This window comes from Oryzias melastigma, linkage group LG4 (genome assembly GCF_002922805.2).
Source record: "Oryzias melastigma strain HK-1 linkage group LG4, ASM292280v2, whole genome shotgun sequence".
NCBI classification, from domain to species: domain Eukaryota; kingdom Metazoa; phylum Chordata; class Actinopteri; order Beloniformes; family Adrianichthyidae; genus Oryzias; species Oryzias melastigma.
In genome coordinates this window covers 18447105-18462032 of record NC_050515.1, presented here as the reverse complement: position 1 = coordinate 18462032, position 14928 = coordinate 18447105, and the positions used below count along the sequence as shown (strand labels likewise).

The 14928-nt window shown below is 34.4% G+C and overlaps 1 protein-coding gene across 2 annotated transcripts in view; it reads left to right on the top strand.

The window, feature by feature from the left end:
• The window catches only part of fnbp1l (formin binding protein 1-like), a 41680-nt gene that overhangs the window by 11128 nt on the left and 15624 nt on the right, over positions 1-14928 (top strand). The gene's annotated exons all lie outside the window — the stretch shown is intronic.

The following is a 14928-nucleotide window of genomic DNA, read 5'->3' as shown; positions in this document are numbered from 1 at the left end:
TTTAGAGGGTTAAACCTATTCTAAATATTGAAATGATGGTCTACTTTGAATATGGAAAAGAAAAAATTACAGGGCTAATATCATGCTATTTTAAGCCTTTCAGAGTAAACTATATCCAAATATGTGATAATATATTACCTTTGGCACACTAAAAACAACACAAAAAAATGAAAATTAAACTACTGTAAAATAATGACAAAAATGAAAGTGTTTTTGGCGATCGCTGCTAGCTCTGCGGAGGTCGGTGTGTTATCCTAGGGGCGGTGCTGGCAGCGTAGATTCTTCCTGGAATGGGCTGTTCCTTCACGTTCATACGCAGGTACGTGGGGCAACAGTCATTCTCAGGGATTGGGAGGGATTGGTGTAGAGTAGAAAAGGAGCGCTCAGAGAAGGATGATTGGAGATATATATCGCTGTGGGGTTTTTTTTTGTGAGGAATTATCATTAGAACCACTTAAAAGATCAAAAAAGTCGATTTAGCATTATAAAGCCCCATGTCATTTTACATTAGTTTTACACTCACCATCCAAAGACAAACTTTTTTTTCATACTTTTTCTACTTCTCCCTTTAGATATTGCCCCTTATTTCATGAAGTAGTTCACCAAGTGCATGCTTTCAGGAATGTGTAAAGTAAGTTTACATCCTCAATAAATGTAGCTGGTAACTTGTTTATAAGAAGAACAAAAGATGTGATAGCGATGCGTCTTTTGTCTTTCAGTAGATGTATGGGAAACACTGGCTTTTGTGAGGGATTTGCCACATTTCACATACCATAAATAGAGACGTACACATAGGTCAAGTGTAAGTAGGACAACCCCTCCCCTCCCTTCCTTTCCTGTCTGTCCTTTTTTTTCCCCGTCCCCTGTCCCGCATGTAGCTTGCTTGGATATGAGCAAACTATGTTAATTTGAACTACAGGAGTTTTTTTCCCAGGCCATTTATTTTGCCAGTGAAGTTTCAGACCTCAATAAAAATGCCTTGTGTTGTCCACACACTGACTGGCTGCTCTGCATGGAGGTTTGCAGGTTACCTTGGTGACATGTCAACAACTCACAGTATACCCCCTTGTTTAAGTGGGTAACCCAGTATATAATATGTCAGGTAGTCAGGACACAGGAGAAACACAATTGGAAGCAGAGTATTTAGAGTTTTAAAATGATTCTAGATAATGTTAAAACAAAAATATTTCTTAGTACCTTTTGTCAGATTTTTAGTTAAGTCGCAGTGGAGTCCTGATATAGGAGGGCTCACAGTACGCTAGATAAGATGAGATTAGATTTTTTTGTGGTATTTTTATCGAAGTGAATCTCATTTCTAGCATAGTTGCTACAGGAAGTGTACAGCCAGTGATTGTTTTGAACGGTAGGATAAAAGAAAAGTCCCACAGCAATATAGATTAATAAGAACCTGTATGGTGCAGTAGAGATGTGGAGGAAAAAAGAAAACATTTATTAGAAAATAATGCTAGTGTGGCAGTGCCCTGAAGATTTGTGATTTTCTGTCTCAGTAGATATACAAAGATTCAAAACTTAGAGATTTTTGTTCAAGATTTGTGTGCCCAAATGACATCTAAAGAACGAGACTGAGGCATTTAAATTCCTAATTGGTCAATGGTTGTGTTCATTTAAACATATTGATATTGTTCTTATTTGTATGTGAGTGGTAACATTTTTGCTGGATGACTTTATTTTTTTAAAACAAACAAACAAAAACACTAATCTACAAAAACACTTGGGTAACGCTGTTTAAATGAACAGTAATTTCTTGAGTTTGTTGTTTACCACAAAAAAAGCCAAACATAAAGATCAATACTACTAATAAATCAACTTCTGGAGATTAATACAACTAAAATATGTGCAACTGCTTCTAAACATGTTTTGTAGCAGAAAATGTAAATGGTTACAAATCTTTGATGAACAACTATAGCAAATGACTGCTAACACGATGTTATTCATTGTGACTTTATGCAAATAATCTTAAAGTATTATGTTGAATACAAATACAACAGACTAGTCATTATTTATTTAAAAAATCTAGTGTTTATTTTCGATTGTTTATTGTTTATGCTAATAAAGAACAAAGGGTAGCAGAGCTGTAAAAGCAAATGCAGCAAATGATGACATGATGATTTGATTATTTTCTAAATTGTGGTGTTACAAAAAGTATTAAATCTGGTGGCAGATTTCACAACTTTGACTTTCAGCCTTCACCCTTGAAGGAATAGGGGTCATGCTTACACTATCGAGCTTCAGTGATGAATACAGTTATATTCTTGTTTAGTTTCTCAACAGTCTGTATGTAATTGGGATTACATACAATCCTCTTACTGTCAAGCAATGGTGGGGGGCACTTTCTTCCTGTTTTCTTTGTCACCAAACTCTGTATTTTAATTAAGCCAAATTTCTGAGAAAGCTCTACACATGCATTTGTATTTAAACTTAATTTCTGTCAGATAAAAGCAAGGAAAGGAAACAATGCAATGTGCGCAATGGCTGGTTTTGGTTTTATTGTAAGCCAGAGTAGTTTGACCTTAGAAGACTACTTCTTTTCTAAATGCGCAACAACTGAACATTTTTTTCTGAACAACACAATAATCTACAATCTCAGGATTCTCCTCTCAGAATCTAAATTCGTCAAGAGGTAATGGAGATGGCAAATCCGAATTACACACATTTGTACACAAGTAATGGGTTGTAAGGCAGCATGAAAGCACATGCACAGATTCTCCGTCATGCTCTCACCATGTGACATGATGAGAACAGTTCAGCTTATTCCTTCTCAGCATAGAGTGTTCATTTGAATGTTTGTGAGGCCTTATCTCAGGATACTGAAGAGACTGTTTTTTACTTGTTAAAGTTTGTTAAAGGGGAATTTTGCAACTGTTAACAAGACAGGGTTAGGGAAATGTCATCTTTTTTTTTTTTCCTGAACACTACCTCTAAACTTTTGTGCCAAGCAAAATGCTTCCTTATTTTGACAAAAACACATGTTTGATTTTTACATGTTTTTCGTGCTGTGATCTATGAAATAACACGTTAATACCATTTTTACTGTTTGTTTTTCGTTTTTAATGAGCACAAAAACAAATACAGGATCTTACATGTTTAAAACCCGAGCTACAGCTCTGGTGTTGGCGCTCTTTGAATTACTGTAATCCTTTGACCCTTTGCTCAATGAACATAATTCTAACCAAATCTGAACGTATAAAAAACAGCTTTGCACTGATATGTAACACTAGGTTTAAAAAAAAAACATTAGGAAAGTAGCTTTTCTTAACTTTCAGAATCCCTTAGAATTATGTTACCTCAGTAAACGGTTGAAGAGTGGTGATAATTTTAGGAGCTTGTGTTATTTAAAAAAAAAACAAAACAAAAAAAAACTGGAGGTTTGTTTCAAAACGGAGCAATTTCCTACAAAATCTTACCTATATTGGTTTTTTAAACAGTGGTGTTTTATTAAGTTAGTGCGTCTTTAGGGGGGTAGGTTTTTAATCATTTTCTTTTTGGAAGGTAGGCAGACTAAACGTTTTTTCTCACCTTTAATGAGACCTGCCCATTGGAATGTTCTTTAGTTGGGTGGAGTAAATTCTTGCCAATGTTCCCTGACCCATTTCAAGCTTTGATTTCATTTTCAGTGTAAAGAAGTCTATGACGTCAGAGACTGCCACTCCAGTTGACGGATGTCTATGACTAGCTCTCAAACAACTGCACTTACTAGTTTTAACACCGAGTTGAAGGTGTAATCCCTCAACACCCACTTGATGTCACAACTAGGAGTGTCATGTCGAGTTTCATCTCTTCAGCTGTGGTTTTGACTCTTTTAGTCAGTGGTCAGAATAACTAGGGTTTTGTGGTTATTTTTCTAAAATGAATCAGATTGGGGTGTGTTTGTGTGCATGCAGGCATGTGTGTGTGTAGGACGATGTAGTTAAACAGATGACTGAGCAGAGTATTCACCACTTCCTGTTCTTTCATATTGAAAACTCAGGAAATACTGTGGCTAATCGTGTGGACACCCACAGAAAATCGCAATGATGAATTAGGATTAGGCAATCTGTGTATGAAAAAAAGAGTTACTAAAAAGTCCTGATATCTTTTTCAGATTTCAATTGATGTTAGCCCAGCCTAATAAACCCACATTCATCATCTTTGGTTTATTCCAGTAAAGAAACCATACTTTTGTTTTTACCTTTTAACAGTTTTTTTTTTTTAATTTTGGTTGTATTGTTCTTGTGTTTGAAAGAAATGCACACTATAATGAATTAAGCACTGGTTTTGTTGCAGCACAAGTCAAAGATGTTTTTTCTGCTATTTCAATACCTAATGTTTACTTCTTTGTTTTGCATACTGCTTGCATGCATAAACATCCTGTTGTTTAAACATTAAGTGTAAACTTTGACTCCTCATTTATATACTCGTGAATTCTCTGAATATGGAATGGTGTTTTTATGGTAAAAGTATTTCTTAAGTGTGATCTGAATTCACAAATGTCAGATATAGCATTTCATTTTAGGTGATTTTCTGTTGTAAAGAATTCGCAGTGTAATGCTTTAAAGAGAACCATTTATTTTGCTCAATCATAGCTACGAATTGTGGTCCAGTTTATCAAAATTTAAACGTAACTTTTTCTGATAAAAGGGGTCAAATACTGTCTGGATGGATGTATTACGGATAATGATTAAGTTTGTTTGAGCTGTTTTGCTTAAAAATGTTAAAGGAGCAAGAAACATTTTTTTCAGTTCTCTGATAAAATATTTAAATCACCCAAACAACTGACTGTCCAACTCTTCACACCAAGAGAAAGTCCTTTGCTTGCTATAACCCAAACATTTTTACACACTATTAATACTTAGTCATTTTTCAACTATTACTATTCAGTATTTAATTTCACCTAAAGGGACATTTTTTGAAAGAAAGTGTGGGAAAAGTAATTTATTGTTCTCCCTTTTTTCAACACTCAAACTGTTTGTCACAAAAAAAAGTATTACCCAACAGTGACGTGCCTTCTTGTCTAACCTGTATGTCAAAGAGGATGAACATCAGCAGCACAGCAATTCAAAGAGCGATCAGGTTACTATGAAACTTAACAGGCGGGCCACATAGAAAAGAACAGAAGTGAGAGAGTGTGTTCCTCATTCATTGTATTAAATCTAGCGTGGGTAGCCTAAAGTCAGACTCTTCTTTGGGATGATTGCCAAGTTTTTGTGTTTTAGCAGATTCTTTTTTTTTCTTTTCTCTGGTAAAGTGAAAGTAAAGAAAAAAAGGACTAAAATAAAGACCAAAAAGTAACTGAGCCCTGTGTGATTTGAAAAGACTTAAACATAAAAATGCTGGTTGATAAAAACAGGTTACCATTAAAATGACTCCACCTAAGCCCATTCAATAGTGTCTACTTCAAAAAGGTGACAGGAGTCATCACATTTAAGCGATACAAACATTAAAGCATATGTGTCTATGAAGCTTAAGAAGAAATTTGGTTCAGCAATTTAGGTTGGAATTAAATTAGATTTAAAAAGTAACTATCAGAAGCACAAAACCATATTGGCCTTAAGCCTGTTCTAATGCTCAAACTTGTTAAAATGTAACGAGTGAAATATTAAAAGAAATGTCTTAAACTACGCGGTCCTAACAAAAAGTAAGATGCTGAATTTGCAAAAAGTTCCTCCAAGCACTAATTGCATTTTATAATCTTTAGTGCAGCAAAAAGCTGTTCAGCATCTGCTATTTGGACTGGTGTTGTTGTAGTTGCTACTGCAGTACTGACTGCAGAAAACAGTTTGAGTTACTCTTTGGACATAAGCCACTAAAGCACTTCCTTTTGAAGAACTGAGCTTCAGTCAGAATGCATGAAAATTTTTCTTCAAAATCAGTAAGTCTAAAGGTAGGCTAATATTAACCTTTGGATTCCTGGATCCCGACGGATAAAAACTGTTTTCATTTTTTTTTTGCATGAGATGCAGTCAAAAATTCATTTCTACTTAACTTTTTAAAGAAACTATGGTAACACTTTATAATAAGATTCCCTAAGAAGCTTTATCAGCACATTAACAAACATTATTAATGTGTTTATCGCGTCTTAGTAAGACATTTATTTGCACAATAAGCTGAATAAGATTCATTAACATACTTAATAAGAATTGTTACCATATAAAGTGAGACCATTGTCAACAAAGCCCACATTAATAAACTGCTCACAAGCTTAAGAAATGTATTTACTATCTTTGTCAACATTATATTGACTTTTTGCAGCACCTCATCTAAAGTGTTACTGAAACTATTCATCTCCAGTGGGTGAACTGTTGGTAAATAATAGTTACCTACCCTGTTTACATGGTCGCACAAATTTGATAACTGAGATTAACCAGATGTTTATAAATAATCTTGACAACTCTTATCTGTATCTATTTTGCCTTCATTGCTGCCTGAATGCTCTCAGTTTGACCTGATGTCTTGAAAACTTCCTGTACTCAGACCCTCATGTACCTTCACGTCCAAGTTTCAACATACGTCAGTAAAGCATGAACTGATTGTGTTTTTTATTATGGTCCACTTGTCAGGTTTTTCCTCTTTTCTTAGTCCCTTTAAAGTCGGTTATCTTACAGTGTTCCAAATCAAAACTGATAACTTAACGCAAATGAATTGAGGGGCAATACTGATTATATTTGTATACATAATTACAGGGTTAAAGTTGTAAATAAAACAATACTGACCCTTTTAATAAGTTTGTTTTACTTAAAATCTGTTCTTATTTTTGTTTCTTTTTGTCTGCTTTTATTTATGTTCGGAACTGGTCAAAACCGACTGGTACAATGGTTTGTGGGTCGTTTGGAGTTTCTTTGTTTCATGCTCTAATTTGGACACAAGGACTGACTGAAAGACAAATCACAGCTTGGAAACTTTTGCATCACGTGTTCAATTAAAAAGTCTGAGCTTGTGGTGCTAATAAATCTCTGTGATGGTTGGAATAAAGAATAAAGACAGTTTACAAGCCTTAAAATAAATATTCATATGTTCTAGTCTGGTGGCTTTTTCTTTTACTTGAACTAGAAGAAGTGGTCATCTTTAGAAAAAGCTTCATTTTTCTATTTTATGTAAAGTCTGTCCACACCACTGTTGTCACATGACATTCACATGATCACTTTCTAAGTACACATCATCTTGTTCTGTCAGCAAAAAGCTTTACAGGCTCCATGTGATCTACGATGGGATAAAGTGTGACTGCGTCCACTTTATGGCTTTATTGTAAAGGTGGAGGAATCAGAAACTTTCTTTTAGATTAGTTTTTAGCTCCATTTTTGTGCATTATGAAACCTGGAACTAATTTGCTATAACTAATTCAGGACTACTGTGTGATGGTTAGAGTGAGTGACACTTTATCATACAGTTCAACATTATGTAGTGATGCTAGTCGCATTGTCTGCTTTAGTATCTTCACTGGCTAATGTTTGACTAGTTTCCCTCCTACCAAGACAGACAAGCTTTAATGAGTCTTGTTTGCATTCATAAATAATTAGGGTTGTGTAAGATTACAAGGACTTACGGAGCAACTGTTGTTTGTTCAAATTACAACAGAGCTTGTTCAGAACACCTGAGCACATGCTGTCAATGCCCTCTTTTGAAGTTTGCCCCATTTACATATCACACTAATAGACATTTTAGATGAAAAAACAAATTTTTCTAACTTGGCTTTGCTTTTACTCATCATAAATGATTAATGAACCAACGTGGTTACATTTTGGCAAACATCCCATCATTGTCCCAAACATTGTCTACTGTCACAAAACAAAGCAAAACACTCAAGTTGTCCAACTAAAATGCTCTATAGTCAATGTTGGAAACTATATGTCCCACATATGTCAAACACTTTATTTCTAGAGTTTATTTATGCCCCAAAAACTTATTTAAATCATTCCAGATGTGTAAATTTGAGAAAATGAGATTAAGTTAGATTTATTGGCTTTGTGATTATTCCGTAAAGTGGATAAACCTATCCCTTAAGCTACACGTTTAATAGAAGTAACTGATGTGCTGAAATGCTTGAAATACAAATTCTTCCAGTGTTGATTATGTTAATCCAAAGTACATACTATTGTTGTTCCCAAAGTAAAGGCAGTATTAAGCAGAAAAGTGTGGTCACTGTTAGTATTATTCATAAAGTCCTTCTAGTCATAATAACCATACAACAATATGTAGTAATATTTATTACAAACAAATTAGCCATACACCGTTCAATCATACAAACATGAATACAAACTTAAATACAGTGCAAAAAACTCACCTGAAATCTGATAAAGCTTGTATAAACTTGTCATTATATTTCAACAAAAAACATCTGATTTATTAGGCCTTCCTTAGGAGTAGTCCTGTATAAAGATAAACTGTAACCTTCTTCATGGATACATTAGGTTGCTCCTAAAGGTGCTTTTGGTGGAGTATCTGAAGAAGTAAACTGCTGCAGATCATATCAGGATCATAATGCATCCACTCCACTTATTGTGTGTCCAGCAAACTAAAACCAAATGTTGAGTTTTAGTTTCACTCTTAAAACAAGTTGGCTTGAAACGAGATAAAGACATTTATTTTTTTCTTATGAAGACCAAAGTAACTTTTTCCCCTTCTCTTAACTTTGTGGAGTAGGAGTAAAGTACAGACTAAATATACTTTTAGCTTGACTTAAATCTGCTAAATCTTAAAATTATTGTGCGTTTTTCATTCATAGCGTTTCACGTCTTTTTCTGTCATCTTTTATACCTTTTAAAGTCCACTGTTTGAACTTTTTTTTACTGGCTACAGAAAGAAATTAAAGTACACATTGCATCTGTTACTTATTGTTTTGATTAAAAAAGCCACTTTGACCTCAAGCAGTCCTTTTTTGTCTGGAAAACAAATTCTCAAAACTTATTTAAAGTTTCCATTATTTAAATATTGTTTTTTAATAATGTAGTCTACAGGCAAACTGGAAAACAAAAGCTCCCAGCTGTTGCATAAGAGGAAGAAACACCCACTTCTGCTGCTCTGCAAAACAGTTTGAATTGATGTAGGTCATTGTAAGCTCTCATTTGACAAAGCCCAAAACACCTCCCACATTTCACTGGAAAAAAAACACGTCTGATTAGGTCTAAACATTAAGTTTCTGCACCTCTGTCTGCACCAGTGAAATAGTTCACCGACTCATGACTGTAATTTATGAGACAGACTTGTAGATTCAGTCTAATCCCTTGCAATGACTTATAATTTGAACTGCTGAGTCACATATTCCCTCCAAGTTTATGTGGCAATACATAGGAGCATGTTTGTTTATGGACTTTGTAGCTTATATTTCAGCAGGGCAAATTGTAATTCATTACACTGCAAGGTGTGCATGAGTGCTCACAGCAGGGTGTGAATAAAACCATAATTTAGCTACAGATTTTGGTGTTTGGTTTCAATCCTATCACCTGAAACAGATGGAGGATTTCTAATTATTTTATTGACTCTCAATGTAATAATAAGCTCTATTTAAAAAATCAAACTGAAAAGATGTGAAAGATGCTGTTTTTGAAAGAGGAAAAACAAGAATCCCGTTAGTGTACTAACAGTGGAGTATGACATTTCCTTAATTTTAAAAGTTGAAAAGAGCAAATAAAAAAAAAGAAAGCATAGGGTAAAAAAAGTAAAAAGTATGTTAAAACAGTTAAAAAGTAACTTATCTTTCTTTTATTTACAAATGAGTAGCGGTATTTAAAGATTCAAACTTGTAAATAAAACTGTTATTCGAATTTGCAACTTCATGTTCTTAAATATGTTGTTAAGTTGCATAAATGACAATAATATTCAAATCTAAGCTTAAAAAAAATTGAACTTCTTTAAAACAGTACACACCGTTAACTGTATAAGAGACCTGGACTGAGCGACTATGTTGTTAGCCATAGAAAATGACTTGCGTCTTGTTCCATCCGAATAAAGTCAACTCTGTCACCATTTTTCTGGGATATGTCGACCGCCATGTTAGAACGTGTGGGTCTTAGTTGACATTCCTATGACAACCACTCTCTCCAATCAGGGGTGAGCTTGAACGCTTCAGATGATGCAAGGCAACCTACTTTTATTGAGACATTTGATTGGCCAGTTTATAACTTGAATAACTTGCACTACAGTAAAACCATTTAGAAAAAAAAGAATTATCAGGAACATGTTAAGAAGATGTAACAGAGCTAGAATGGTTATTCTGACAAATGGAATGAGTAATAGCTGTTTATTTTTCAATAGAAATACATCATTTATGTCTTTAAGAAGCAAAGTCAGATTTTAAAAGCAGAGACTTGTCTTTCATTTTTTTCCAGTGGGTTCCTTTATTTTGAAATAGTTTACAGAAAAGCAAAAACTGTTTTGAAAGTTTGTTTGCTGTCGGTCAGGACTTGATACTGTTCACATGCCAATGATCACTCTGGTTTTTCCTTAGATGGCAGTAAGCTGGAGACTTTTAAGGACATTATTGTAAGAAGTCCAAGTCTATGCAAATTCAGATTCTTCGAACAAGGAAAACCATCTGTGTGTGTTATTTCATTTGCTGTAAAAGCTTCAATATGTGAGGCTTTGTTTTGTCTCCTATTTGTAAATCCTTGTCTGAACAGAACATTTTCTTACACCGTGCAGCCCTGCTGCCTCATTTAATTTTCTCCACTTGTTGTCCTTTCCCTCCCCCTTTCCTATCCATTCCTCCCTCAGACTCCCAGTTCAGCATCCAGAGCACAAAAACACACAGATCCCTTCTAGTCTCCACCATCACATTCTTGGAATAACGTGGACTCTTTGTTTGTTAGGAGGAGGGATGTTTTCAAACCCTGTAAACACACTGTGCAGACAGAGCCCAGGGCTGCTCAAAGTGATGCTGGTCTTTCAGACTGGTTATGTTTTGCACCTAGTTTGCTGTGTGTGCATGTGTGTAGCATCACTCTGCTTTTATATACCACAGTGTGTAATTAGGGTATTGTCTTAACAGCACTTTCTGTGCTTATTAACCTGGCCTTCCCCAGTGGAATGCCACAGGCTGTCTGGCTCTGACTGGCTGTTGATTGGTTATCAGCCTGTTTTCTCAGTGGAATTTGCACATAAGGCGTATTAGGGGTTCCACATCTAGGATCTAAATTATGAATGTATTTAGGATCAGAGCATGTAAATGCAGATTCAAGGGTTTGTTTGTTGGAGGAAATGTTAAAAGAGGTAGATCTGTGACCCATTTTGGGATTTGATTCAGGGAAAGAAACAATTCCCTTGTCTGTTGGTCTCAGTGGCATGCAGTAATTAGATGACTGTCGAGTAAACATTTTACAGCTGAATAACTATGACCTTTCATGAGGGAAAATGTTTTTACTTCTAATGTTTTAAAAATGAGTGATTGGCACCTTTTCTGCTGTTATCAATGCATTTGTTTGGTAGGACAAAAGTAAATATTTTTTCTTGGTTTAAAAATTGGTTTAAAATATCAAATCATTAAATCTATGGACTAGTTTTATTTTAAAGCAATTTTATGTATGTTTTTATTAAAATGATGTTTTTGTTAGTTTTTAATTTAAGAATTCACAAGTTTTAAATTACTTTGGTTGAGTTTTTTTAACTGTACTTTAAGCTTAAAATTATGTTTGATATCCATATTTTTTCTAAGTTGTAAATTAAATAAATTAATATTTGAATTGAAATGGAATTAATTCAGTACAAGTGGAGTCAGCATAAAGACCCAGCCCAAGTTACTAGGCTTTAAAACGGCTGATGTTTTGGTTTTCACTTTAAGGAAAATCCATTGAATTCCTTAGCATATTATTTGAAGATATATGCATAAAAAATAATACAAAATCTGATGATGCTACTGTTTTGGAGATTAAAACAGTTGATTCTAAATAAATTGAGGTGTTTAAAGATTTTTTTTAACTTGATAAATACCTGTAAAAAATTTTCTTCAAGTATCAGTGCAGGCCTCATGTATAGTTGTCAGTGATCTCGTGTGATGATATTTCAAGAAAACAGAAAAATGTTATAAGCACTATGTGGGTGACTTTTGCCAAACCGCTTATTTTGAGACAGAGTGAAAGCAACAACATCATGAGGTTTTTCTGCAGTCAGTCAAGTAATTTCAGACCATATGGTATTTCAACTATAAAAAGCAACACAATTTTTCATAGCAATTTCAGTTTGTCTTAATCTGTCAGTAAAATTAGTTGAAAGGTCAGAAATTAACTGGGGGACTTTACATCCCTTTTTATGAAATTGTGGTTTGTTTCTTGTTATTTTTTTATATCACATTGTTGTGCTGAAGTTATCCAATCTTTATGGTTTAATATTTTAATAGTAAAAAAAAACTGTAAATGGGAAGTAGTTACGGCCTTTTGGTTTGTGATCTTTAAATATAAAAAAATAAAATAAAAAAAACCCTGTGGTTTGCAGATGTCTATATGCAGACATGATTCATTCTGTTAGCTTCTTGACACATCCTTCTCTTCCTCCTCCTCCTCCTCCTCCTCCTCCTTGCGAGCTGAGATTAGGAACCCCAAGATGTTGTCATTTCCTCAGTGAGCCCGTCTGCATTGAGCTTTCCACAAGCTCCACTATGAGCTCATCCCTTATTACTTATTCATAGATACTGTCACACAGGCTGACGTCATTTCAAAGAGGCATGCTGCTGAAAGGAGATGGATGAGCATGTATGCAGACCAGGCTGGAGGCAAAAATAGCTGTTATGCCTCAATGCTGACAGTGTGATTGGTAATCAATTCATCGTTTTTATTAGTCTTCTTTGCTGCTTTTTATTTTGCTAAATTTTGATTTTTTTTTTTACTCATATCTCATAGTATTTTGGCAGTTTTGCACCTTATGCTTAAAATAAACCTTTTGTCAACCAAAATGAGGCTCTGTAATGCCTTTGGAGCCCTGCATGGTCCTGTTTTTGTCCTATCCAATTAGGATGCAGATTGTTCAATGTTTGGCTGATTTGGCAGCTGGCACTTATTTATTTTAATGTAATTTTGTCCTACAAATGGAGTTTTGTATTAGATCTTCAAGTAGAGCACTCACAAGAGTAGAAAAAGATGCAGAAAATATTTTTATAAGGATTTCAGGTGAAGATATCACATTTAACTTCACATTTTAGTTCAAACAACATGCTGAGTTGGGCAAAATGCAGTGCTCAGCAATAGGAAGTAATTTGAAAAGTGGTTTTATGCATAAATGTGTGGTGTTTTTTTATTATTTGCTAGAACAAGTACAATCATCAACTAGTACTTCAGTCTGCTGCTAGATATTTGTACTATACTTTCACAATCAAGCAGGGAGGTCTAAATGTATTCCTCTAATCCAAAGACTGCTGCAATAATGAAATGCATGCAAATGGAAACAACTTAAGCTGAAGAGACAATCAGAGGAAGAAGTCAGAGGAAGATGAGCAGACAGCATAAGGAAAAATCTAAAGAGACCTAAAGAGCCGATGTACTGGCTCTGTTTAAGTCTGAACTGAAAGGCTACTGATACTCCAAATACCTCCTGATGTTTCATTTACAAAAGCACAAATTCATGACTTTTTTATCAAAGTAGCTGTATATATCAGTGTCATTAAAAAACAAAACAAAAATCACCCCAATAACAGATTTCTGTCTTTACTTATTTTCTATATATAGAACATGGATGGAAAAAACAAGAAATTCAAATATCAGCCTGTTAACATCTTCTGAGATTTCACTCTTTTCTGATTTTAGGTTTTGAAAGAAAAAGTAATTAAAAACTAAGTCAGCAGTCTAAGATTATCTTGTGTGTTTTGGTGATGTTTTTTCTGCAGCCTCAACTTGAGTTGTGACCTCACACACTCAAAAGGCTGTCAAATTAGTCTCTTTTTTTAGAATCATTCACTTGTAGATATTGTTTTCATTTTATGTACCGGTAGATTTTTGTTTGTATCTGTGGTTTATAGATCTTGTCGTAATTTCAGATTTTTATGCACCAGTTTCATTTTATTAGAAACATCTTTAATATCTTTTTATTTAAAAAAAAAAGTGAAATGGACATAATACTTTAGATTAGAAAACATACTCTTGTGAGATCATTGAGGCCGGTGGGTTGTTTTATGAGCTTTTCAATGGAAAGAGGATGTTTGATCTTCAGACCAGATTGATAAATCCTGGTTTAACATCAATGAGTAACACCTGTCTGTTTCATTACATTATTGTGGGACCCTTAAACAAAACACTTAACTGTGTTAGTTTCCAGTCAGAACCCGCAGATTAAGCCGTTTATACTGGACAGATTCCAGATAGGTATGACTCTCATTTGTTGTGAATTAGAAGTTTAGTTTTAGTAACCTTGATCACATTTATTGACTATTAGAAGGGAGCTTGTTGTGTTTTTAATTTGTTGTTTATTTTTCACAGTATGCAGTTTGGTTTCCATAAAATGGTTTGATGATCCATATAAAAATATTCTGAATCAAACTGATTTAGAGTCATCTGGTTACTCCTGTTGTCATCAAAACAAGAAATGAAGACATTTCCCTTTTTGTTCTAATTACTTACCGTACAGCACGTCTCAGAACCACACAGGGATGCTCAAATTCATTTATGATATCCACACTAACAAATCTGACAAAAACTTTCTGTAATCCCTTTGTCCACTTGTTTGTGTTTTTGTTGGGGGGATACATTGTGTAATCAAGGCTTTCAAATATTTTTGCACATGGCAAGAAAAGTAAAAATATTTTAAAAATCAGGCATTACAGCTGTTTGTTTATCAGATTCCGAATGCATCTTAAAAGCAGATGTATACAAGGTCTTGATGTGCCTGAATTTAATAAACTGTTTTGAGGCTCGTGTCAGAAGAATTTAGGATTAGTTGAAATGACACTGAACAATTTCTGGCTCCCAGCTGTCCTTTTCACCCAGTTATCCTTTAGCTGCGCTTCATTATTGC